Raw genomic sequence first — 27453 nt, forward strand, 5'->3', positions numbered from 1 at the left:
GGTGCTGCTTCCATGGGATCTGGCTAAGAGAGTATTAGGTTGGATCCACAAAGTGCACAGGGGTGGGACGGGCAGGCTTAGCTTTGCTGTCAGTGGCCCCCTGCAGGAGGGACCCTGAAGCACCTGGAGGGAGGCAGGCCTGTTTGAGGGATGGATCCACAGAAGCACAGCATTGAGCATTTGCAGGGTGCAAACAAGTTCAGTGATGGGAAATGGTTCCCTTTGGAATTTTGGCTGGGGAATGAGAGAGAGAAATGGTGCTTTCCTGCACCTTGTTCCCCCACTGAGCTCTGTCCTTCCAGGTCTCAACCACTCTCCCTCACAGTGTCCTCTTGCCCTCCCTAATCTTTCAGAGCAGAGCAGTTGTCTTTTAGAATTCCAGATGTTATGTCCTGCTGACTGTCGGAATTCATGGAGTCCGGCCCCTCTGCTTTTGCAAGCCAGACTTCGGGGGATTTGCCTTGTCAGGTGGACTGCTCCTCCACCACTCCAGGCCCCTCCCGCCATTCCTCGTAGCATGCACCACCTCTCTGCCCTTCCTACCTTCTTCCCTGGGCCTCTTCTCTGCATTTGGCTCTGGAGAGTCCATTCTGCTGGTATTGTGGCAATTTTCTGGGTTATTTATTCTGATGAGGGTGGAATCTATGTGATCAGCAGAATGAGGTGAGCCCAGCGGTCTCCTATGCCGCTATCTTCTGAATCCTCAATCACTTGCTACTGGGCTTTAGATGCCTGGGTTGAAGTTGTTACAATTCTGTGTGATGTCAACAGTGCTCAGGGGCCTGACTCTGACCAGGTAAGGCCTGTTGGGTTTGGGGAGGAGATAGTTGTGGTGGAACACATAAAACAGTTTTTTCATAGGATATGAGGTTAATGAAGATTGGGAGAGTAAAAATTTCAAAGGTATGCTATCTTGATATGAAAATTGAGTAAGCATTGGAAGACTCAAAGGTAAAAGAAAAAGAAAACATATTGGCATAGGTTTTAGGCTATACATTGTGGCTATCATCATGAGTGAAACAGTAACAGTAAGCTAAAGACCTTAAACCAACAGGTAACTTATCAGATCATCAAATGGTCTCTTTGTACTTCAATATAGGATGTATTTTTTCTAACTCTACTAAAGATACTCAATATATAGAAAAAAGATTCCATGAGTTGAAGAGTTAATGGAGAAATTTATCTTTCTTCCTTAGACTGAACTTGCTTCCTAATTATATAGATGGGCGCTTTAGTTAGAATTTGGAATGAAATTTTAATTTCATTGATCCATGGTTGGTTTCCTTGCCACATGTTTAGTCATTTCTTATCCAAACGCTGAAAGGCTATACCCCCAGGACTCCAAGCTGTAAATGATTGATTTCCAAATACTTGTCAGAATGGAAGAAGTCAGTTTCAGTATATTTAAAAACCCAAACTCTTACATAAGTAATAAAATTCTAGTTAAAGATGAAGTCTCATTCTTAACCCAGTAACAATTTGTTCTTCTTTACCCCTATTCATGACTATTTGAAGGACAGTGTGGTAGCAAAGTAACTTTTCTAGGAAAATCTGAAGCTGTATAAGATATATATGATTCTATTGGAACTGCAATCCCCATAAGTGAAAATGGCATTTAGGACTGGCCTGTGTGCTGCAGTGCTCGAGTACACACTACTGTGTCTTTTGAAAAATCAGCTGGAGCGGTAGTACAGATATACAGTAACTGATTTTCATAAAATACACAGTGGTATATACTGGTGTTTCTGAATGGAAGTTTTACTCATTTCAATCAAATGGGTTTGTCACACATTCTGATGAGGACATTAATAGAAAGGAGTGGCATATTAAACTGCACCCAGGTTATGGTGGAAAGCTCTCTTTTAATTGAGATTTTCGATGTCAAATTTACCAGTTATATATGTGATATTAAGATAAAATATATTTTCTTCAATATATTTGAGTTAATAAAAGGAAATGAAGTTAAAGTAGAAGATTTAACATTTATAGAATATGACAAGTAAGCGGTTTATACAGCTATGGCAGACATATGTTTTCATATCTGTTTTGAGTAATATCATCATGATTTAAAAATGATTTATAGCTATGGAAATTATAAAATTCCAGCTTTGCTATTATGTCGAAATTTCAGAAAAATGAAAAGAATACCATTAGAGTAAACTTCATGTAGCCCACCTCTTTCTGTGCTTTGTAAAATTGGGTGACAATGTAATACATATCTCACTAATTTGCATTTCTCCTTGAATTTTCACATGCAGACATTTCCAACTCTGTATGATCTGGGCTTTCCTGGCAGTGGTGTCCATTTATACTGTGTCCAAAATAACTTACCAAAATTGGTACTTTGGTTTTGACTCAAACATTTTGACTAATCTGACTGATCAGACAAGTGAAGCCTTTGATTTTATTTTTCCATAGATTTGTCAAACAAATTGAGCAAATCAGTTGCATGTTATAATATTATGTTGTGTGATTTTTAACAGTCAGTTCTGAGATTCCTTTAACAGTCAGTTCCGAGCAGTTGTGACTATTCACTGTAGTTAACCCATGTGGAAGCAAAGGCACACAACAAGATCCTCTGCCCATGACAGCCACTGGTCTCCCAAACCACTAGCAGGAATAGAGGTTTTCATATTTTGTATTTCATATTTAATGTATTTATTGAAAACTTTACATGTGCAAGAATCACTGGTGATCAAAACTGGAATTCTATAGAAACAGTGGGACAATAAATTTATCATCTTGCCCAAGACTTGAGTCCACTGAAACATTACATTTTAAATCAGTCCACAGGCTATAGATGAAAAGCTAATAATTTTAACTTCCTTTGATCATCAGAACCTAAAGTATATCTCATCTAGAATATCACATTTTTTTATGAAAATGGAATAATTTCAGTTTAGAGGAGGATTGGGGCTATATATTGACACTCTAATAATGTAAATATTCTCTATTCAATCAAATGCTTTTCTCTCTTTATTCCTGAGAGAATGTTAGATACTGAATGAAAACTTTCAGACCAAGTGATACTATTTAGGTGTTTGGAAATTATTGTTGATTTTGGTTAAAATGAAAAATATATCTTCTGAGTATTATATTATTTTGAATGAGAGGCAAATGTATTGTGCCAAGTAAAATTCAAAACTCATTACAAATAAACTTTATGATGAAGCTAAAGTACGTAAAGGAAAGTGAAATATATAGTTTTATTCATTTTATGCTGTTCAGTGATTCTAAATATAAATGAGAGGGAAAAGGGACATATCTCACTGGAAATTTTCTTTTAGCAATAATCATGCTTTGGACAAACCTCATTGGCTATGATGCTGCCACTGTGCAAAGCTTGGAAATCTTCTTTGAATTACTTCATTTATTTTTTTTTAATTTAGAAACAATTGTCAATTGACAGTAAGAAGCAAAAAGAATACAGAAAAATCTTATGTTTCTTTCAGCCAGTTTCTCCCAATGGCAATGTCTTTTACAACATGAGTATAATATGAAAGTCATAAAATTTACATTGATATAACCAAAGACCTTATTCAAATTTCACCAGTTTTACACACACTCTTTGGTGTGTATGTGTATGTCTTTCTGTGGAATTTTATCACATGTATAGATTTGTATAACCACCCACACAAATCTGTACATGTTCCATCACCACAGGGTTTCTTCTGCTGTACCCTTATCGTCTACCCCACCCCCATGATCCCTAGCTTCTGAGAACCACTAAGCTGTTTTCCATCTCTATAATTCCATCATGATAAGAATGTTCTAAAAATGGAATCATAGAATATGTGACTTTTTGAGATTACCTTTTATTTCACTCATCTTAATTCCGTTAATATTTATCCAAATTTTTTCATGTGTCAATAGTTTTTCCTTTTTGTTGCTGAGTGGTTGTGTAACCATTAATGTATTGTAGGACATCTTGTTTCAGTTTTTGCATATGATTAATAAAGCTACTATGTACATTTGTGTACATGTTTTTATGATTACATAAAAGTTATATTAAAGCTTTTATTTCTCTGGGACAAATGTCCTAAAGTGCAATTTCTGAGTCGTATGGTAAGTGTGTGTATAGTTTACAACAAACTGCCAAATTGTCTCTCAGAGTGGCTGGACTATTTTTATATTCCCATAAGCAACATATGAGTGGTCCAAGTTTTCCACATGCTTGCCAGAATTTTGTGCTGTCTTTTGTTTTTAATTAGCTTTTCTCATAGGTGTGTCTAATGATATCATTGTGATTTTAATTTGCATTCTCTAATGGCTAGTGATATTGAAACTTTGTCTGTATATCCTCTTTGTAGAAATGTTTCTTCATGTCTTAATCCTTATTTTCTAATTGTTTTCCTTGTTTTCATATTGTTGAATTTTGAGAGTTCTTTATATATTCTAGATTCAAGTCCTTTGTCAAATATGTGGTTTGCAAATATTTCTCCCATTCTGTTACTTGTTTCTATATTCTCTTAGCAAGGTCTTACACACAGCAAAATCTTTTAATTTTGATGAAGTTCAATCTGCCATGTTTTTTTTTTTTTTCTAACATGGTGCTTTTAGTATCAAGTCTGCAATCTCTTTGTCTAGCCTCAGGTCCTGAAGATTTCTCCTGTGTTTTCTTCTATACGTTTTATAGTTATACCTTTTACATTTATGATCATGATCTCAGATCAATAATTTTGTTTCTCTGCTCCAGCACCATTTGGTGAAAAGGCTATTTTCCTGTATTGATATTTCTTTGCACTTTTGTCAAAAATCAGAAATCTGCACTTGCCTAGGGTTATTTCTGGGTTCTTTATTCAGTTTTATTTATCTATGTATCTATCTTTCTGCCAATACCATGAACTTAACTATTAAATCTCCATAATAAGATTTAATATCAAAATAATTCCTCCTATTTTATTCTTCAAAATTGTTATGGATCTTCTAAAGCCTGTGCCTTTCTAATATATTTTACAAACGCTACTTTAATTCCATAAAAATCCTTGCTGGAATTTGGTAAGAATTGCATTAAACCTACTGAGTAATTTGAGGGAAATTTGACATTTTCGCTATTTTGACTTTTTCAATCCATCAACACAGTACATCGTTCTATTTATTTTCATTTTATTTGATGTCTTTCATCAGCAAATTTAGCTTTTGGCATATAAGTCCTATACAAGATTTGTTAAACTTATGCATACGTATTTCATTATTTTTACAATTATAAATGGTTTTGGATTTTCAAATTCAGTTTTCACACTACCTCTTTCTTAGTATATAGAAATACTATTGATTTTTATATGTTGATCTTGTATCAACATATACATACATACATACATAGCCCCACTCATTACCTCAAAAACATTTTTGGTTTGTTTTAATCCTGGGAATTTTCTGCATAGACAATCAGGCCATGTTATCTGAAGATAAAAACAGTTTTATTTCTGCCTTTTTTATTTGTATGATTTTTATCTCCTTTTTTTTTACCTTTTGATGGCCAAGATTTTCAGTACTACATTGAATATTAGTGGTGGAAGTGGGCATCTTTGACTTGTTCCTGATTTTCTTAAATGTGTATGTATATATTTTTTAGAGAGAGAGGGAGAGAGAGAGAGAGAGAGAGAGAACGTGCATGAGTAGGGGAAGGACAGAGAGAAGGAAACAGAATTCCAAGCACTGGGACAGTGCAGGGCCAGACGTGGAGCTGGATCCCATGAAACATGAGATCATGACCTGAGCCAAAATCCAGAATAAGATGCTTAACTGACTGAGCCACCCAGGTACCCCAGACTTGTTCCTCATTTTAACAGGAAAGCATTCAGTTTATCAACATTATGTTTGATGTTCTTTGTAGACTTCTTTGTAGATACTCTTTATCAAGTTGAGGTAATTTATCTTTATGGTCACTTGTTGAGAGGTTTTTTTTTTTTTCATGAATGGGTGTTGGATTTTGTCAAATACATCTTCTACATATACTTTTGTGATCATATGATTTTTCATTTTTAGCCTGTTGATATGGTGAAATACATTGGGTGATTTTCCAATGTAAAAACAATCTTACATACCTGGAATAAATCACACTTGATCATAGTGCCTAATTCTTTTTATATATTGTTGGATTTGGTTTGCTAATTTTGTTAGGAATTTTTCATCTATGCTCAGGAGGTATTGGCCTGCAGTCTGGGTTTTGTAATGACTTCATATTTAGTATCAGAGTAACATTTGTTTCATAAAAAAATTGAGAAGTGTTTCCCTTTCTTTTATTTTCTGGAAGAAATTATGTAGAGTTGGTGTTAATTCTTCTTAAAATTCTTTGTAGAGTTTCCCAATGAAGTAATCTGTGTGCTGTTATTTCATTTGGGGGGGGGGTAAGTTCTGAGTTTAATTCCTTTAATAGTTACTCACACTATTTTTCCTGTTAGGCAAGTTTGAATAGTTTGTGCTTTTTGAGGGGTTGGCCCATTTCATTCAACTTCTTTAATTTATGTGTTTAGTATTGTTCATACTATTCCTTTTTATTATTTTATAATTGTGGTAACTGTGGTAATATTTCCTTTTAAGTACTGATATTGGGAATTTGTGCCTTTTTTTGGTCTTTATCATTCTAGCTAGAGCCTTTCAAATTTTATTGATCTTTTCAAAGAATCAGCTATTGTTTCTTTAATTTTATTTATTGTTCTTCTGTTTACACTTTCATTGATTTCTGTCCTTACCTTTATTTTTATGTTTTTTTTTCTGCTTACTTTGGTTTTAGTTTGCTATTCATTTCTTTATTTTCTAAAGGTGGGAGATTAAATCATTTGTTTTACCACTTTTCTCATTTATAAGATAAACATGTAATGCTATAACATTTTCTTTCAGTACTGCTTTAGCTGAGGTCCACAAATTTTGATATGATCTAATTTTACTTTCACTTAGTTTTAAGTGTTTCATAAATATTTACATATTTGTTTACTCTTTATGTTCATTTCTTTCTGATATTCAATTTTTTCTCTTATTTTCTTTCAGTTAAAAGTTTTCTTTAGCCATTTTTTTCTTTAGCCATTCTTTTAGAAAAAGTTGGATGACAACCAGTTCTCTTACTTGTCCTTCATCTGAGAATATCTTCATTTCCTCTTTAAATTGCTTTTCCTTCAAATGGGGTGGAGTTAAGATGACAGAGTAGTAGGAGGATCATATGCTTGCCTTGTCCCTTGAACACAACTAGATAAATATCAAATCATTCTGAACAACCAAGAAATTGATCTGAGGACTAAGAGAACAAACTGCACAACTAGAGGGAGACAAGAGGCTGCATCATGGAAGTTAGGAGGTGTGAAGATGGGATTTGGGGGTGAAAAGGATCTTGGGTTCTGTAGAGGAGAGGGATCCTTAATCACAGAGAGAAGATAGAGAGAGGGAAAGAGAGCAGTGCTGAAGGGATTGCACAAGGAAAACACTTCCCCCAAACCACTGACAGGGAAAATGAGAGGGGCTGATTATGGTGAGTTTTAACAACCAACAGAGCTTAAGAACTGGACTTTTAGAAGCCCATTCCATGGTCAGCGTTGAGCCCCGTGGGTTCAACAGTGCTCCTAGGGAAAAGGAGGGCAGAGGCCCAGGAGCAGAGAACAAAATCTGAGGATCCCCTGGGGTATACTGGGAGACAGTTTCCACTTCTTGGAGTGCATCTGGGAGAGGAGGCATTATCTCTCAGGGGACAAAAGAGCAGGCAGGCTAAATTACACTATTGTATTCTTTGGCAAAGTGGCAAGGACATCTGGTGAGGGCGGCTAACCTGGATTCACACTTTCTGTTGCACTTTACTCTAAATTCAAAGCTCCCAAGTGTGGGTGCAAATGCCCTTTAGGAACAAATGCACCAGCCCCAGTGTAGTGAGACCCTACTCCACAGGACCAGTTCAGGTCCACACTGAGCTGGGTGCCTAAATTTTGGGCTTGAAACTCAGCTGATGTGCCTGAGATAAAACACAGATCCACTGTTTTTCTGGGAAGGCAGATGGCCAGACACAGGGTGAAGGCAGGGATATGAGGGACTCCTGAGACACACAAGGGACAATTGTCATTCTTCTGTAAGGGCTTTCCAGACAATGGTGGGCATGAACTACCCTCTCCATTTATGAGGGAGAGAGCTGGCAACATTTTTCTCCCCTGCCTATCAGCACGACTGATATCAGTGAGAATAGCACAAACTGTGGAGGCCTGATTCACTTACACCATGCTCCACCTCCCTGTGTGCTGCAGGTGTTTCTTTACTAGGGTAAGTGTGCCTGAGAAAGAGAGCAGTGGGCCCCTTCTCCAGAAGACAAGCACAAACCCCCTCATGCACCAAGTCAACTGATGATAGAGTGCTTAAAATCCTCACCTTTAATGAAAATAGGATCATGCCTCTTTTAACAAGCACCTGGAGCAAATCTAGTTAGAATTCTCCATACTCTGAACAAGATCCAAACACATCCCACTGCAGGCAAGGGGAAATTCTGTAGAGAACTGACATGAGGGAAAGAGGAGCCAAAACATAGCAATAGACTGATGCAACATACACCAGAATACTTCATGAAGTCCCAGGCCTTGGACAGTATATGGTCCCTTCTTCATAAAGCCATTATTCTTAATAGTAAAAAACATACGAGGCTTTCCTAACACACAGAAGAAGACAGAGAACTAGAGAAAAAATCATGACCATGGATCTATTTTTGAAATATATGTACTTAACATATATAAGTAATATATGGCTGATCCAGAATTTAGGACAACAATCCTAAGGATGCTAACTGGGCTTTAGAAAAGCATAGAAGACGCGAGAGAGTCTCTTACCACAGAGATAAAGGAACTAAAAACTAATTAAGTTGAAATTGAAAAACTGCTATAAATAAGATTGACAACTGACTGAATATAATAAACACAAAGATGGAAGAAGAAAGGAATGAATATATTATATAGAAGATAAAATTATTGAAAATAATGACGCTGAAAAGAAGAGGAAAAGAAAAATATTGGATCACGAGTGTAGACTTAGGAACTCAACAAGTGCATAAATTGTAATAACATTTGTAACACAGGAGTCCCAAAAGAAGAGAGGGAAAAGGGAGCAGAAGTTTTATTGGAGCAAAGTATAGCTGAAAACTCCCCTAATCTGGGAAAAGAAACAGATATCCAAATCTAGGAGGCACAGAGAACTCCCATGAAAATCAACAAAAAGAAGGACAACACCAAGACGTATCATAGTACAATTTGCAAAATACAGAAATAAAAAAAAAATCCTAAAAGCAGGAAGGGAAAATAAATCCCTAACTTACAGGGGAAGACAAATAAGATTAGCAGCAGACCTTTCCACAGAAACTTGGCAGGCCAGAAAGTAGTAGCATGATATATTCAACTTGTTGAATAGGAAAAATATGCAGCCAAGAATATTTTATCCAGTGAGGCTGTTCTTCAGAATAGAAGAAAAGATCAGTATTTTCCCAGGCAAACAAAAGCTGAAGGAGTTAGTGACCATTAAACCATCCACGAAACAGGGCACCTGGGTGGATCAGTTAAGTGTCCACCTCCTGGTTTCAGCTCAGGTAATGCTCTTATCGTTCATGAAATTGAGCCCCATGTTGGTCTCCATGCTGTGTCACAGAGTATACTTGGAATTCCCTCTCTCTCTGCCCGTTCCCCTCTTGTTCTCTCTCTCTCTCTCTCTCTCTCTCTCTCAAAAATAAATTAATAAACTTTAAAAAATGTTTTAAAAAGCCCAGCTCTGCAAGAAATATTAAAAGAGATACTTTGAGTGGGAAAGAAAGACCAAAAGTGACAAAGTGGAATGGAGAAACTCTCCAGAAACAATGAATTAACAGCTAATGTAATGGCATTAAGTTGATATCTATCAATAATCATTCTGAATGTAAATGAACTAAAAGCCTAAATCAAAATGCATAGGGAATCAGAATGTATATTAAAAAACCGGGCCCATCTATGTGCTGCCTACAAGAGACTCATTTTAGAACTAAAGATGCTAGAAGATTGAAAGTGACAGGATGAAGAAATATTTATTACACTAATGAATGTAAAAGGAAAGCCAGAGTAGCCATACTTATATCAGACAAACTAGATTTTAAACCAAAGTCTGTAACAAGAGATGAATAAGGGCACTATGTCATAATAAAGTGTTCTATCCAACAAGAAGATCTAACAATTGTAAGTATTCATACCCACAACTTGGGAACCCGCAGATATATAAAGAATTAGAAGCAAACATAAATAAATTCATTGATAATAATACAATAATAGTAGGTGATCTTAACATTCGACTTGCAACAATGGACAGATCATCTAAGCAGAAAACCAACAAGAAAACAATGGATTTGAATGATATACAGGAACAGATGGACTTAACAGATATATCCAGAACATTGCACCCTAAAGCAATAGAATACACATTCTTTTTGAGTGAACATGGAATATTCTCCAGAATAGGTCTAATACTGGGTCATAAATCTGACCTCAATAAGGACAAAAATACTGAGATCATAGCATGTATATTTTCTGACCACAACGTTATGAAACTTGAAGTCAGCTACAAGAAAAAAAAATTGGAAAGACCACAAATACATGAAAGTTAAAGAACATGCTACTAAAAACTGAATGGATTAAACAGGAAATGAAAAAAAATACTTTAAATAAAAAAATACTTGAAACAAATGAAAATGAAAACACGAAAGTCCAAAACATAAGGGATGCAGCAAAAGTAGTATTAAAAGGGGAGTATGTAGCAATACAGGCCTACATAAAGAAGCAAGAAAAAATTCAATTACACAGCCTAACCTAACACCTAGAAAGGAGCTAGAAAAGGTATAGCAAATGAAGCCTAAAGCCATCAGAAGAAAGTAAATAATAAAGATTAGAGCAGAAATAAATGGTATAGAAGCAGGAAAAAAAAAACAGTAGAACTGATCAATGGAATTAGGAATTGATTCTTTGAAATAATTAATAAAATTGATAAAACCATAGCTGGACTTACCAAAAAGAAAAAAGAAATAAATCAGAATCACAAATGAGAAAGGAGAGATCACAAGCAACACCACAGAAATACAATCAATTATAAGAGAATATTACGAGGGGCACCTGGGTGACTCAGTCGGTTAAGCATCCAACTCTTGATCTCGGCTCAGGTCATGCTCTCATGGTTTGTGATATTGAGCCCTGTGTCCAGCTCTGCACTGATAGCACAGAGCCTGCTTGGGATTTTCTCTCTCTGCCCCTACCCCACTAAAAATAATAAACATTTTTTAAGAGGGTATTATGGGGCACCTGGGTGGCTCAGTCAGTTAAGTGGTCTGATTTCAGCTCAGGTCATGATCTCATGGTTTGTGGGTTCAAGCCCTGTGTCAAGCTCTATGCTGACAGCTCAGAGCCTTGAACCTGCTTCAGATTCTGTGTCTCCCTCTCTCTTTCCCCCTACTCTGCTCACACTCTGTCTATGTCTCTCTCTTGCTCAAAAATAAATAAGCATATTTATTTTAATTAAAAAATAAGGTATTATGAAAAATTATATGCCAACAAAGTCAGCAATCTGGAAGAAATCAATAAATTCCTGAACACATATAAACTACTAACCTGAAACAGGAAAAAAAAATAAAAAATTTGAACAGATGAATAACCAGCAAAAAATTGAATCTGTAATAAAAAAAAATCTCCCAACAAACAAAACCAGGGACAGATGGCCTCCAGGAATAATTATAACAAATATTTAAAGAAGAGTTAATACCTATTCTCAAACTGTTCCAAAAAATAGAAATGGAAGGAAAACTTCCAAACTCATTCTATGAAGCTGGCATTACCTTGATGCCCAAACCAGAAAAAGACCCCACTAAAAAGAATTACAGGCCTATATCCCTGATGAACATGGATGCAATAATTCTGAATGAGATAGTAGCAAATCAAATCCAACAGTACATTAAAAGAATTGTTTACTGAGGGCCTTGGGTGTCTCAGTTGTTTAAGCGTTCAACCCTTCATTTTGGCTCAGGTCATGATCTCATGGTTTGTGAGACTGAGCCCTGCATAGGGCTCACTGCTGACAGTGCAGAGCCTACTTGGAATTATCCCTCTCCTCTCTCTATGCCCCTCCATCCACACTCTCCATCTCTCTCTCTCTCTTTCAAAATAAATTAATAACCATTAAAAATAGAATTATTCATCACAATCAAGGTGGATTTATTCCTGCTTTGCTAGGTTGGTTTAATATTTGAAAATCTATCAATGTGATACAGCACATTAATAACAGAAATGATAAGAAATATATGATGCTCTCAATAGATGGAGAAAAAGTTTTGAAAATGTACAGTGTCCATTCTTGATAAAAAAAAAACCGTCAACAAAGCAGGGACATAGGGAACGTACCTCAACATCATATAGGCTATATACAAAATATCCACAAATAATATCATCCTCAATGTGGAGAAATGGAGAGCTTTTCCTCTATTATCAGGAACATGACAAAGATATCCACTCTCATCACTGTCATTTATCAGCATATTGGAAGTCCTAACCACAGCAATAAGACAACAAAAAGAAATGAGTCATCTAAATTGGCAAGGAAGAAGTAAAACTTTCAGCATTTGCAGATGACATGATACTCTATGTAGAAAACCTGAAAGACTCCACCAGAAAATTGCTAGAACTGATACACAAATTCAGTAAAGTTGTAGGTCACAAAATCAATATCCATAAGCCTGTTATATTTTATACATCAATAATGAAGCAGCAGGAAGAGAAATCAAGGAATCAATCCCATTTATATTGCAACAAAACCCATAAGATACCTAGGAATAAACATAACCAAGGAGCAAAAAAGGTGTACTGTGAAACTATAGAACAATGATGAAAGAATTTAAAGAGGACAGAAATAAATGGAAAAGATTTCCATGCTCATGGATTGGAGGAACAAATATTGTCAAAATATCTATACTACCCAAGGTAATCCACACATTTAATGCAATACCTATAAAAATACCGCCAGCATTTTTCACAGAGCTAAAACAATCTTAACATTTGTATTTAACCAAAAAATACCCCAAATAGCCAAAGCAATCTTAAAAAAGAAAGGCAAAGGTGAGACATCACAATTCCAGATATCAGGCGATATTACAAAACTGTACTCATCAAGACCATATTGTACTGGCAACAAAACAAACACATATATCAATGAAACAGAATAGAAAACCCAGAAATAGACCCACATCTGTATGGTCAACTAATCTTATACAAAGCAGGAAAGAATATCCAATGGAAAAAAAAAGTCTCTTCAATAAATGGTGTTGGGAAAACTGGACAGCAACATGCATAAGAATGAAAATGTACCACTTTCTTACATCGTAAACAAAATAAGTTCAAAATGGATGAAAGATAAAAATGTGAGACTGTAAACCATCAAAATCCTAGAGAACTATAGGCAGCAACTTTTTGTCATTGGCCCTAGCAACTTCTTACCAGACACATCGCCAGAGGCAAGGGAAAGAAATGCAAAAATTAACTATTGGAGCTTAATCAAGATAAAAAGCTTCTGCAAAGTGAAAGAAAGAATCAACAAAACTTTTAAAAGGCATCCTTTGGAATGGAAGAAGATATTTTCAAATGACACATCTGATAAAGAAATTGTATCCAAAATTTATAAAGAACTTATGAAACTCAACACCCAAGAAACAAATAATCCAGTTAAGAAGTGGGTAGAGGACATGAATAGACATTGGCAAGGAAGAAGAGATACAGATGGTGAACAGATACGTGAAAAAGTGTTCAATATCACTCATCATCATCAGGGGAATACAAATAAAAACCACAATGACATAATACTTCACACCCAGCAGAATGGATAAATTTAACAACACAGGAAATAACAGGTGATGGCTCGGTTGCAGAGAAAGGGAAACCTTCTTACACTATGGTGAGATTTCAAATGGATGCAGCCACTATGGAAAACAGTATGGAGGTTCCTCAAAAAGTGAAAAATTGAACGACCCTACAACCCAGCAACTGCACTAATAAGTATTTACTCAAAGTACACCAAAATACTTATTACAAGGGACACATGCACCCAGATATTTATAGCAGCATCATCAACAGTAGCCAAATTAAAGAAAGAGCCCAAATGTCCATCAACTGATGAATGGATAAAGAAGTTGTGATATATATTCAGACAGATATATAGATATAGATATAGATATAGATATAGATATAGATATAGATATATAGGTATAGATGTAGACATAGATATAGATAGATCTATATACACACAGTGGAATATTACTCAGCCATCAAAAATAATTACATTGTGCCATTTGAAACAACATGGATGAAACTAGATTATATTATGCTAAGTGAAATAAGTCAGGGAAAGAAAATACCATATAATTTTACTCATGTGGAGTATAAGAAACAAAACAGATGAAATTAGGGGAAAGAAAAAAAAACAAGAGGGAGGCAAACCATAAGAGACTCTTAAATATAGAGAATAAATTGAGGGTTGCTAGAGGGGAGGTGGGTAGAGGGATGGTCTAAATGGATGATGGGTATTAAGGAGGACACTTGTTATGTGCACCGGGTGTTATATGTAAGTGCTGAATCATTAAAATTTTACTCCTGAAACTAATATTACACTATATGTTTAATTATAAATAATAATTATACATTTTCTCCAATAAGCAATAGGTTATTATTTTCTGGATCTTCTCAATATTTTTCTTTGTTATTAGTTTTAAAGTTTGACTATGATGTATCTTGGTAAAGATTTCTTTGGATATATTCTGTTTGGGATTGGCTCAGTGTCTTGAATATGTTGTTTTATCTTTTGACAAATATGGGAAGTTTTCAAACCTTTTTTTCTTTAAGTAGCTTTCAGTCTTACCCTCTTTCTTCTTTCATGAGACTCCAATGACACAAATGTTGAATTTGGTGTTATAGTCCCACACATCTCTGTAGCTCTTTCTTTCTCTTTCTTTTTAAAAGTACATTTTCTCCCTCTTTTCAGATTTGGTAATTTCTATTTTTCTATCTTGAAATTCACTGATTCTTTCCACTGTCCTCTCCATTCTTTAATTGAGCCTACTCGTTGAATTTTGAAATTCTGGTTATTGTATTTTCCAGTATTGAATTATTCATTTGCTGGTTCTTGATATTTTTATTTTTATATTTTGTCTAACTTTCCATTTCTTTAATAAAAATTTCTATTCTTTTATTTGTTTCATGTATCTTTGTAATTTTTTATTGAAGCATTTTCTATAATGCCTGCTTTAAAATCCTTTTCAGCAAGTTATTAATTTTGTGAAATTTTGGTGTTGGTGGCTTTTCACTGTCTTGTCATTCATTTAATTTGAGATATTCTAGGTTTTTGGTTTGACAAGTGATTTTTTAAATTGAAATCAGGAAAATTTATGTATTATGAAACTATGGATCTTATTTAAATCTTGCATTTTCTCTGATTTCTGTTGACACAGCTCCAGTGGAGCAATGGAAGCAAGACTGCCTCATTTCTACCAAGTGTGGATGGCATTCAGATTCTTCACTCTTTTCCATTAATATCCTGGAATTATGTGGTACTATATTAGTGTTGAGTGCAAGTAGGGGTTCAGGATCTTCATTCTGTTGATACCAGCCTTTCTAGAAGGGATTTCTGCTCTTCCATGTGGCTTTGCCATACACGGCTGGAGCATGTATCTTCATTCTCACTGGGTATTTGTGACAGTCTTGACTTGCCAGTATCTTTTGTCTGATACCACCACAGGTAGGAGGGTAAAGGGTATTGGATAGAAGCTGGAAGTCTGAGTTTTCCATGTAGTCTCCACCGACACTTTGTGTGTGTGTGTGTGGGGTGGTCTCATTAGTGCTAAGCATGTCTGACTCTCCCCTAGCCTTCTTCTCTGACACCAGTCTTGCTGGGTGGAGGGGGTACAGAGTTTGGAGGGGGTACAGAATTTGAAAGACATTGGCCTGATTACAGCCCAGCAAGAGTGAAGGTTACCTTTTCCACTTGGCCTTTGCAGGTAGGGTAGGAGTGGGACTAGATTTTTATGAGGTATCTGTTTGAATTAAAGTAGTTATTGTCTAAAATTATTTAGTATTGCTAAGCTACCCATTCCTGATCTTTTGGCTATAGAGAGAATGCTTTTATTGGGGATTGTTTGTGTATGTGTGAATGTGTGCACATTCATTTATGGGTTTTTGAGTTGCTAGATTTTCTACTATTCGGTCATGGATATATGAGACAAAAAAGAAAGCTGAGGATCATCATTGCTATGTTATTCCTCAACTTCCAAAGTCACTAACTGATCCTCCTTTCTCTCTACATTTTCAAAGTATTCTTAGGTTTAATATAGCAAATGCCCAGAGGTTTTAGCAGTACTTAGAGGGAGGAATAGGACAAAAGTGTATATCTATTCCATCTTTTGGAGGCAAAAGTCTCTCTACCTTTCCTTCATTTCTTTAACAAATTGAAATGTACCTCATATATAACAGACCTCACCCATTTAAAGTGTACAATTTATTTTTTTATTATATTATCAAAGATGCACAAACACCACTACTATATAACTCAAGAACATTTTCACAAACCAAAAAAGAAACCCTGTACATATTAGTTGTCACTGCCAATTCCCCTTACCCCCACCCCTGGAAACCACTAATCTGATTTTTATCTCTAATGATCTGCCTAATATAGATATTTAAATTGGAATGATGTAATGAATGGCCTTTTGTGTCTTGCTTCTTTCACTTAATGTAATATGATTTCAAGGTTCATCCGTAATGTAGAATGAATCAATACTTTATTTCTTTTGTTTTCAAATTCTTATTTAAATTCTAGTTAGTTAACAAATAGTGTAATATTGGGTTCAAGAGTAGAATTTAGTGATTCATCACTTCCATGTAACACGTAATGCTCAATACAAGTGTTCTCCCTAACACCCATCACTCAATTAGGCTATTCTTCGTCGCCTCCCCTCCATCAACTCTGTTTGTTTTCTATAGTTAAGAGTCTTTTTGGTTTGCTTCTCTCTCTTTTTATTTTTCCTTTCCCAATGTTCATATGTTTTGTTTCTTAAATTCGACATATGAGTGAAATCATATGGTATTTGTCATTCTTTGACTAATTTTGCTTAGCATAGTACATTATAGGTCCATCCACGTTGTTGCAAATGGCAAGATTTCATTCTTTTTTATTATGGCTGAGTAATATTCCATTGCATACACACACACACACACACACACACACACACACACACACACCATGGCTTCTTTATACTTTCATCAGTGGATGGACATTTGAGCTCTTTTCATAGTTTGGCTATTATTGATAATGCTGCTATAAACATCAGGGTGTATGTGCCTCTTTGAATTAGAAATTTTGTATCCTTTGGGTAAATACCTAGTAGGAAATACCTGGATAGTAGAGTACTTCAATTTTAACTTTTTGAGGAAACTCACTGTTTTCTACAGTGGCTGCAACAGGTTGTATTCCTACCAACAATGTACGAGAGTTCCCCTTCTCAGCATCCTCACCAACACATGTTGTTTCCTGTGTTGTTAATTTTAGCCATTCTGACTGGTGTGAAGTAATATCTCATCATGGTTTTTATTTGTATTTCCCTGATGATGAGTGATGTTGAGAGTCTTTTCATGTGTCAGTTAGCTATCTGGATGTCTTCTTTGGAAAAATGTCTATTCATATTTGCTGTCCATTTCTTAACCAGATTATTTTTTCTTGGGATGTTTAGTTTGATAAGTTCCTTATATATTCTGGCTAATAATCTTTTGTCAGATATGTAATTTGCAAATATCTTCTTGCACTCTGTAGGCTGACTTTTATTTTTGTTGATTGCTCCATTCACTGTGCAGTAGCTTTTTATCTTGTTGAAATCCCAATAGTTCATTTTTGCTTTTGTTTCCCTTGTGTCCAGAGACATGTCTAATAAGTTGCTTTGGTTAAGGTCAAAGGTTGCTGCCTATGTTCTCCCCTAGGATTTAGATGGGGTTTAGTCTCACATTTAGGTCTTTCATCTATTTTACATTTATTTTCATGTATGGGGTATGAAAATGGACCAGTTTCATTTTTCTGCATATTGTTGTACAGTATTCCCAACACTGTTCAAGAGACTGTCTTTTTTCCATTGGATATTCTTTCCTGCTTTGTCAAAGATTAGTTGACTCTATAGCTCTGGGTCCATTTCTGGGGTTTCTAATCAGTTTCATTGGTCTGTGTGTCTGTTTTTGTGCCAGTACCATATGGTCTTGATGACTATTACTTTGTAATACTTTTTTATGTCTGAAACTTACTCTATTCTATGGATATACCATATTTTGTTTTATTCCTCAGTAGATGGACATTTGGAATGTTTCCACCATTTGTCTATTATAAGTAATACTACTATAAAAATTTTTAATCACTTATATTTTTTATATCTCTAGGTATATATCTTGTGTATATACATATGAGTAGAATTGCTGGATCATATGGTAACTTTACATTTAAGCATTTCAGGAACTGTCACACTGTTTTCCAAAATGGCTACAGAATTTTAAATTCCCACAAGCAATGTATAATGGTTCCAGTTTCTCCCCACACTCTCCAATACTTATTATCTTCTTTTTTGTTTATAACCATTCTAGTGGATATGAAGTGTTAATTCATGGTTTTGAATTGCATTTCCTGATAAATAATGATTTGGGCATCTTTTCAGGCATTTATTATCCATTTGAATATCTTTTCTGGAGATATATCTATTTCAGTTCCTTTTCCATTTTTCAATTAAAATATTTGCCTTTTTTTGTTTTCAACTTTAAAGAAGTCTTTATATATTCTGGGTATAAGGCCCTGATCAGATACATGATTTGCAAATAGTTTATCCCATTCCTTAGAATGTATTTTCACTTTCTTCACAGTATTCATCCATTAACAAAAGTATTTAATTTTAATGAAGTTCCATTTATCTTTTTTTTCTTTTATTCTATGTTCTTTTGTTGTCATATCTTTGAATCCTCTGCAAAAATGAAAGGTTACTCCTTGAATATATACTCCTATTTTTTTTTATCTAAGAGTGTTGTAATTTTAGCTCTTACACTTAAATATATGATGTCTTTTGAGTTAATTTTTGTGTTTGATGTTATGTAGGGAAACTATTTCATTCTTTTGCATGTGGATATCCAATTGTACCAGCATCATTTATTGAAGAACACTTATCTCCTCAATACATTATGTTGGCACCCTTGTCAAAAATCACTTGGCCATAAAATAAGGATTTATTTCTGGACTCTCAATTATATTCCATTATCTGTATGTCTATCCTTATGCCAGTATCTCAATTGCTGGATTATTGTAACCTTATAGTAAGCTTTGAACTTTGGGAATATGAGTCATCCAACCTTGTTTCATTTGTTTTCAAGATTATTTTGGAAATTTCAAAATACATTACATTTCCATAAGAACTTCTGCTAAAAAGGTAACTGGAATTACAATAAGGATTATATTGAATCTGTACACAAATTTGGGGACTATTGCCATCTTAACAATATTAAGTTATTTGACCCACGAACACCAGATGTCTTCCCAGTTTTGTACGTTCTATTTAATTTCTTATAACAATGTTTGTAGTTTTCAGAGTATATGTTTTGCACTTATTTTGTTAAGTTCATTCATAAGTATTTTATTTTTTAATATTTTTATTTAATTGTAAATGGATTTTTTTCTTAATTTCAATTTTTAATTGTTCACTGCTAGTGTATAGAAACAGAGTTGATTTTTCTATGTTGATTTTATATTCTTCAACCATGTTGATCTTTATTATTATTTATAATGGTTTTTCTGTAGATTCTTTAAGGTTTTCTATATCTAAAGTCATGACATCTAAAAATATAGTTCTACTTCTTCTTTTCCAATCTGTATGCCTTTATTTTTTCTTATCTAATTATTCTGGTTAGAGCCTTTAGTATAATTTTGAACAGTAGTGGTGAGAGTGGAAATTCTTGTCTTATTCCTGAAATCAGGGAGAAAGCATTCAGTCTTTCATCATGAAGTATAGTGTTAGCAGTGGGTTTTTCATAGATGCTTTTATCAGGTTAAGGAAGTTTCCTTCTAGACCTAGTTTGTTGCATGTTTTTACTATGAAAATATGTTAGATTTTGTAACATTATTTTTATGCTTTTATTGAGATGATCATATGGTTTTTGCCCTTTATTCCATTAATAAGTGTACTACATTGATTTATTTTTTATTTTTAAGGAAAATTTTACTTATAATAATAAAAATAATATTTTTAACATTATATTGTGATAAAAACATTTAACATGGCATCTATCCTCTTAAAAAAATTAAGTGCACAATAAATTATTTTTCACTATGGCACTATAGGCACAATGGTATACACCATACCTTTAGGATTTATTTTCCTGCACAACTGAAAATTTATATTCATTGACCAAATTTCTATCCCCCTCTCTCCTGGCCCATGCGACCATCATTCTCCTCTTTGTTTCTGTGAGTTTGACTATTCTAGATACCCCACATTGTGGAATCACACATCACTTATCTTTCTGATTGACTTACTTCACTTAGCATAATATCCTTAGTTTCATCCATGTTACACATGCCAGGATCTTCTAGTTTTAATGCTGAATATTATTCCATTTTGGATATATAACACATATTCATTAGCCATTCATCTATTGATGGAGATTTATGTTGTTTCCATATTTTTACTATTGTGAATAATGCTACAATGAATTTGGTAGTACAATATCAGTTCAAGTTTCTGGTTTCAATTATGAATATATACCCAGACATGGGATTGCTGCATCACATGGTACTATTATTTCACATTTTTAAAGGAACATTCGTAGAGTTGTCCATAGTAACTGCACCATTTTATGTTCCCACCAATAGTGTGCAAAAGTTCCAATTTCTCCATGTCCACACAAACACTTGTTATCTCTTCTTTTTAAGATTTTATTTAAATTAGTTTAAATTTAAATAATTTAAATTTAAATTTAAATTATTTAAATTAGCCAACAGACAATGTGATATTAATTTCAGGTGTACATTATCATGATTCAACACTTCCATACAACATCCTGTGTTCATCATAAATGTGCTCCTTAATCCCCATCACCTTTTTAACCCATTCCCTTACCCACCTCCTCTCTGGTAACCATTGATTTGTTCTCTATAGAAAAGAGTCTGCTCTTGGTTTGTCTCTCTTTCCTTTGTTTTTCCCTTTACTCATTTGTTTTTTTTTTCTTAAATTCCACATATGAGTGAAATCATATGGTATTTGTCTTTGACTGACTTATTTCACTTAACATAATACTATCTACCTCCATCCACATTGATGCATATGGAAAGATTTCATTCTTTTTGATGGCTGGGTAATAAATATTACATTGTGTGTGTTTGTGTGTGTACACTTCTTTATCCATTTATCAGTCAATGGACATCTGGGCTGTTTCCATAATTTGGTTATTGTAGATAATGCTGCTATACACATTGGGGTGTAGGTATACCTTTTAGTGAGTATTTTTCTGTTCTTTGGGTAAATATTTTATAGTGAAATTGCTGGATCATAGGGTAGTTCTATTATTAACTTTTTGAGGAACTTCCATACTGTTTTTCACAGTGGCTGCATGAGGTTGCATTCCAACCAACAGTGCAAGAGTGTTTTCTTTTCTCCATATCCTTGCCAACACTTGTTTCTTGTGCTGATTTTAACCATTCTGACAGGTGCAAGGAAGGAACTCGTAGTTTTGATTTGTATTTCTCTAATGATGAGTGATGTTGAGCATCTTTTCATGTGTCTGTTTGCCATATTGAAGTCTTCTTTTGAAAAATGTTTATTAATGTCTTATACCCATTTTTAAATTAGATTGTTTTTGGGTGTTGAGTTTTATAAGATTTTTTATATATTTTGGAAACTAACCCTTTATCAGAAACACTTGGTATGTTTTTAAATAACTATCTTAACAGGTATAAGGTTATATCTCACTGTTGTTTGGATTTGAATTTTCCTGATGATTAGTGATGTTGGCAATATTTTTATATACCTGTAGTCCATTGTTTGTCTCCTTTGATGCAATGTGTATTTTAATAACTTTCCACTTTTATTTGTTTTATGTTTTTATTGAGTTGTAGGATTTCCTTATATATTTTATATATCAACTCCTTATTAGACATATATTTTGCAAATATTTTCTTCAATTCTGTGGGTTAACATTTTACTTTCTTGAATGTACAAAGCTTTTTGGTACAAAGTTTTTTTTTTTAATTTGAGGTATTCACACTTGTATTTTTTGCTTTTGTTGTTTGTGATTCTGGTAGCATATCCAAGAAATCATTGCCTAGACACCTGTCATGAAGTTTTCCCCTGTATTTTCATCTAAGTGTTTTACAATCTTAGGTTTTATATTTAAGTATTTAATCTACTTTGATTTTTTTATATAAAATGTAAGATGGGTGTCTAATTTCATTATTTTTCATGTGGATATTGAGTTTTTACAGCATCATTTGTTGAAGATACTATCCTTTGTCCATTATTTATTCTTGGCACCTTTGTCAAAGTTCAGTTGACCATATGTGAGTAGATTTAATTCTGGTCTCTCTCGTCTGTTCCATTGGTCTGTGTGTTTATTTTTATGCCAGTACCACACTGTTTTGATTACTGTAGTTTTGTAATGTAGTTTTAACCAAGAAGTATGCTTCAAGCTTTGTTATTTATTATTTTTTCAAGATTGCTTTCGACATTTGTATTCTTTTGTGGTTCCATATGAATTTTAAGACTGCTTTTACTATTTCTCTAAGAAATGTCATTGGGGCTTTAATAGAGATTGCATTGAATTTGTAGATCACTTTGGGAAGTATGAACATTTTAACAATGTCGAGTCTTCCAATTCACAAATATGAGATATCTTTCCATTTATGTCTTCTTTAATTATTTTTCAACAATATTTTGAGTTATAAGTGTAGTTTTCAATGGTATTTTGTAGTTTTCAAGTTTTAACCATCCTGGTTAAATTTATCTTTAGATATGTTATTCTTTTTGATGCAATTGTAATTGCGATTGTTTCTTAATTTCCCTGACTGATAGTTCTTTATTAGTATATAGATACACAAGTGATTTTGCATCTTGCAACTTTAATGAAATTGTTTATTAGTTCTTACAAGGTTTTGTGGAATATTTAGGATTTTCTACATATTGGATCATGTCATCTGGAAAAAGTTTCATTGTAATTTTTATATTGAACTAAAATTTTGTTCTTTGGATAACATATTCTGGCCATGGTGTCTAATAATTTTTACATGCTGCTAAACTTCAATTGCTCATATTTTTTAAGCATTTTTTTGCACTAATATACATAATTGATGTTGTTCTACACTTTTTTTTCTTTTGGCTTTGATATCAGAGAATTGCTGCCTCATGGAATGAGTTGGAAAACCAGTATTATGGAATTTGTTTGAAATTTTATCTACCTCCATTTTAATCTCACAGATTTCATTAGTGGAAAAATACATTGTACAATTTGAGGTACTTTTTTGACAAAAGAATTTTTTTTTACAGTGATCAAGGAAGGTTAGATGAAACAGGTCTACAGCACTTTAAACATCAAGAGGCAAATGTGATATGAGGATTAATTCTCTAGAGGAGTTGTTTTTTAAATTTTTTCTTTAAATTCTAGTTAGTTACCACACAGTGCAATATTGTTTTCAGGAGTACAATTCAGTGATTCATCACTTACATATAACACTCTGTGCTCATCATTAACCCATCATCCATCTAGCCCATTTCCCACCCATTTCTCTCCATCAACCCTCAGTTTGTACTCTATCTTTACTTTTTTAATGTTATTTATTTTTGAGAGAGAGAGAGACAGAGAACGAGAGAGAGTGAGGGAGCGGGATAGGGGCAGAGAGAGAGGGAGACACAGAATCTGAAACAGCCTCCAGGCTCTGAGCTTTCAGCACAGAGCCTGATGTGGGGCATGAACCCACAAACCACGAGATCATGACCTGAACTGAAGTCAGACGCTTAACCAACTAATCCACCCAGGTGCCCCTGTACTCTATATTTAAGTCTATTGTGGTTTGCTTCCCTCTGTCTTTTTTTTTCCTTTTCCCCTCCTATATGTTCATCTGTTTTGTATCTTAAATTCCACATATGAGTGAAATCATTTGGTATTTGTCTTTCTCTGACTGATTTACTTCACTTAGCATGATACACTCTAGTTCTATTCATGTCATTGCAAATGGTAAGATTACATTCTTTTTGATGTCTGAGTAATAGTAAGATTACATTCTTTCTGATGGCTGAGTAATATTCCATCGCATATATATACCACTTCTTTAACCATTCATCATTTTGGCTCTTTCCATAGTTTGGCTATTATTGACAATGTTGCTATTAACATTGGGGTGCATGTATCACTTTGAATCATTATTTTTGTATTCTTTGGGTAAAAGCCTAGTAGTTCAATTGCTAGATCATAGTGTATTTCTATTTTTAACTTTTTGAGGAACCTCCATATTGTTTTCCACAGTGGCTGCAGCAGGTTGCATTTCTGCCAATAGTGCAAGAGTTTTCCCTTTTATCCACATACTTTACAACACCTGTTGTTTCTTGTATTGTTAATTTTAGCCATTCTGACAGGTGTGAGGTGGTATCTCGTTGTTTTGATTTGTATTTCCTTGGTGACGAATGATGTTGAGCACATTTTCATGTCTGTTAGCCATCTAGATGTCTTCTTTGGAAAAATGTCTATTCATGTCTTCTATTTCTTCTCTGAATTATTTTTTGGGGGGTGTTTGATAAATTATTTATAGATTTTGGATACTAACCCTTTATCAGATATGTCATTTCCAAATATCTTCTCCCATTCCATAGGCTGCCTTTTACTTTGTTGATTGTTTCCTTCCCTGTACGGAAGCTTTTTACCTTGATGAAGTCACAATAGTTCATTTTTGCTTTTGTTTTCCTTGCATCCAGATATGTGCCTAGTATGAAGTTTCTCTGGCCAAGGTGAAAGAGGGGCTACTTGTGTTTTTCTGTAGGATTTTGATAGCATCCAGTCTCACATTTAAGTCTTTAACCCATTTTGAATATATTTTTATCTATGGCTTAAGAACATAGCAGTTTCATTCTTCTGCATGATGCTGTCCAGTTTTCCCAACTCCATTTGTTAAAGAGACTGTCTTTTTTCCATTAGATGTTATTTCCTGCTTTGTCGAAGGTTAGTTGACCATATACTTGTGGGTTAATTTCTGGGTTTTATTCTCTAGAAGTTTTTTTTTTTTAAAGAATTAAACTGAAAACATCCAGATGGGGGAACAAGGTACAAGCAATGAGCTGAGAAACCAAGGTATACATTAAACTTAAATCTTCTCAAATGCAATGTTATTTTACAATAGCTGGAAAATGTTTAGCCTATTATTATTATGGATTAGTTGTGAACTATGATCTACAGACTATTTTCATGCTATTTTTGAGGTAAATAGTTCAAAATATGATTTTATATTTGTCCTCAAGACTGTTTTTATTGGTAAACGTATATCTTTATATATATTTCTATTATAATCATATCTTTTAAAAAAATTTTTTAAATTTTTATTTATTTTTGAGAGGGAGAGAAAAGAGTGATTTGAGGGATGTGTGGGCAGAGAGAAAGGGAGATAGAGAATCCAAAGCAGGCTCCAAGCTCCAAGCAGTCAGAACAGAGCCTGATGCAGGGCTTGAACTCATGAACCATGAGATAATGACCTGAGCCAAAGTTGGACACTTAACCAACTGAGCCACAAAGTTGCCCATAATCATATGTTCAGATTAAAGATCAGCTACTCTTTTTTCCCATTTGGTATGATCATTGCACATAAATCCTTTAATGTTAATAAGTAAACATTGCAGATTAAAATGACAAGTAGCTTTGAAATAAACTAACATTACCTAAATTCCTATTACCCATATTTGAAAATCACATTAGAACAGAGTCTAACACTGTTTATAAGGATGTGATTACCATGAAGGCCACTTCTGGAAATAATTTGACAATCTCAAAAAAGGCAGAACAACCTAGTAGCTTACACTTTTTAGAAACCCCTTTTGAGGTATTTTTTCATTTGTAACAAAATCTGTCAGGGTCAACTGCAACACTTTTGACACTATCTGACCCGTTTGATCAATATGACTGGCTTTCATATTTAAAAAAAATATTTGCACCTTATATGCAGATTTGTTATGGTTCTCAAAACAAACTTACTTAAACCATCATCTTAAAAACCAGTAATAATGATCTAATTTGGGGAGCCAGGAGGAAGATGGCAGTGAAGGAGGACGCTGGGCTCACTGCATCCTGCTGATCGCTTAGATTCCACCCACATCTGCCTAATTTGCCCTCATAACCACCAGAAGACTAGCAGAACAGACTCTCTGGAGCCAAGCATAGACAAGAGGCCATGGAAGAGGGTAGGAAGGGCAGAGAGGCGGTGCGTGCTAAACAGACTGGTGGGAGGGAGCCAGGGCGGTAGAGGGGCAGCCAGCCCGCCCAGCAAGGCAGAGCCCCCGAGTCTGGCTTGCAAAAGGGGAGGGGCCAGACGGAATGTGTTCTGGCAGCCAGTGGGACTTAACACCTGGAATGTTATAAGTCAATAGCTATGCTCAGAGAGTGGGAGGGAGAGTTGTTGAGCCCCAGAGGACAGAGCTCAGCTTAGCGGGGTGCAAAGGTTCTGGGAAGCGCCATCTCCCTCGCCCTTACCCCAGCCAAAATACCAAAGGCAGTCAGGTCCCCTCACAGAACTTGCTTGCACTGTGCAAACACCCAATGCTGTGCTTCTGCAGATCCATCCCTCCAACGGGTCTGCCTCCCTCGCAGTGCCACAGGACCCCTCCCGAAGCAGACCACTGAAGGCAAAGCAAGCTGAGTCTGCCACTCCCGCCTCTGTGCACCTTGTGGATCCACTCCAGCTAATAGCCAGATCCCATCGAAGGAGCACCACAAGCCTGGCAGTGTGCAAGTAGCCCAGAGGCCACACCACTCCACAGTGAGTCCTGCCCCTGGGAGAGGGGAAGATAAGGTACACACCGGTCTGACTGGGCCCCAGGTCTGACTGCAGCCCCACCCACCAAGCAAGTTACTCCAGAGAACACAGAGGAAGAGCCCTGCAGTTCGTGCCACTCCAGGGACTATCCAAAATGATAAAATGGAGGAATTCTCCTCAAAAGAAACTCCAGAAGTAGTGACAGCTAATGAACTGATCAAAAACGATTTTAGCAATATAGCAGAAAATGAATTTAAAATACTAGTCATAAAATTAATTGCTGGGATTGAAAAAAGTATAGAGGGCAGCAGAGAATCTTTTACTACAGAGATCAAGGGACTAAGAAACAGTCAGGAGGAGCTAAAAATGCTATAAATGAGAGGCAAAATGAAATGGAGGCGACCACAGCTCGGATTGAAGAGGCAA

General features: G+C 34.9%; 1 protein-coding gene and 1 non-coding gene across 2 annotated transcripts in view; one reads left to right on the forward strand and one right to left on the reverse strand.

The window, feature by feature from the left end:
- Positions 1 to 27453, forward strand: part of DACH2 (dachshund family transcription factor 2) — a 764445-nt gene that overhangs the window by 681188 nt on the left and 55804 nt on the right.
- Positions 3211 to 3344, reverse strand: LOC122235652. The gene has a single exon (XR_006213678.1). It is a non-coding gene; the product is annotated as a U4 spliceosomal RNA (small nuclear RNA).

Source organism: Panthera tigris, chromosome X, assembly GCF_018350195.1.
Source record: "Panthera tigris isolate Pti1 chromosome X, P.tigris_Pti1_mat1.1, whole genome shotgun sequence".
In the NCBI taxonomy this organism is placed as follows: Eukaryota; Metazoa; Chordata; class Mammalia; order Carnivora; family Felidae; genus Panthera; species Panthera tigris.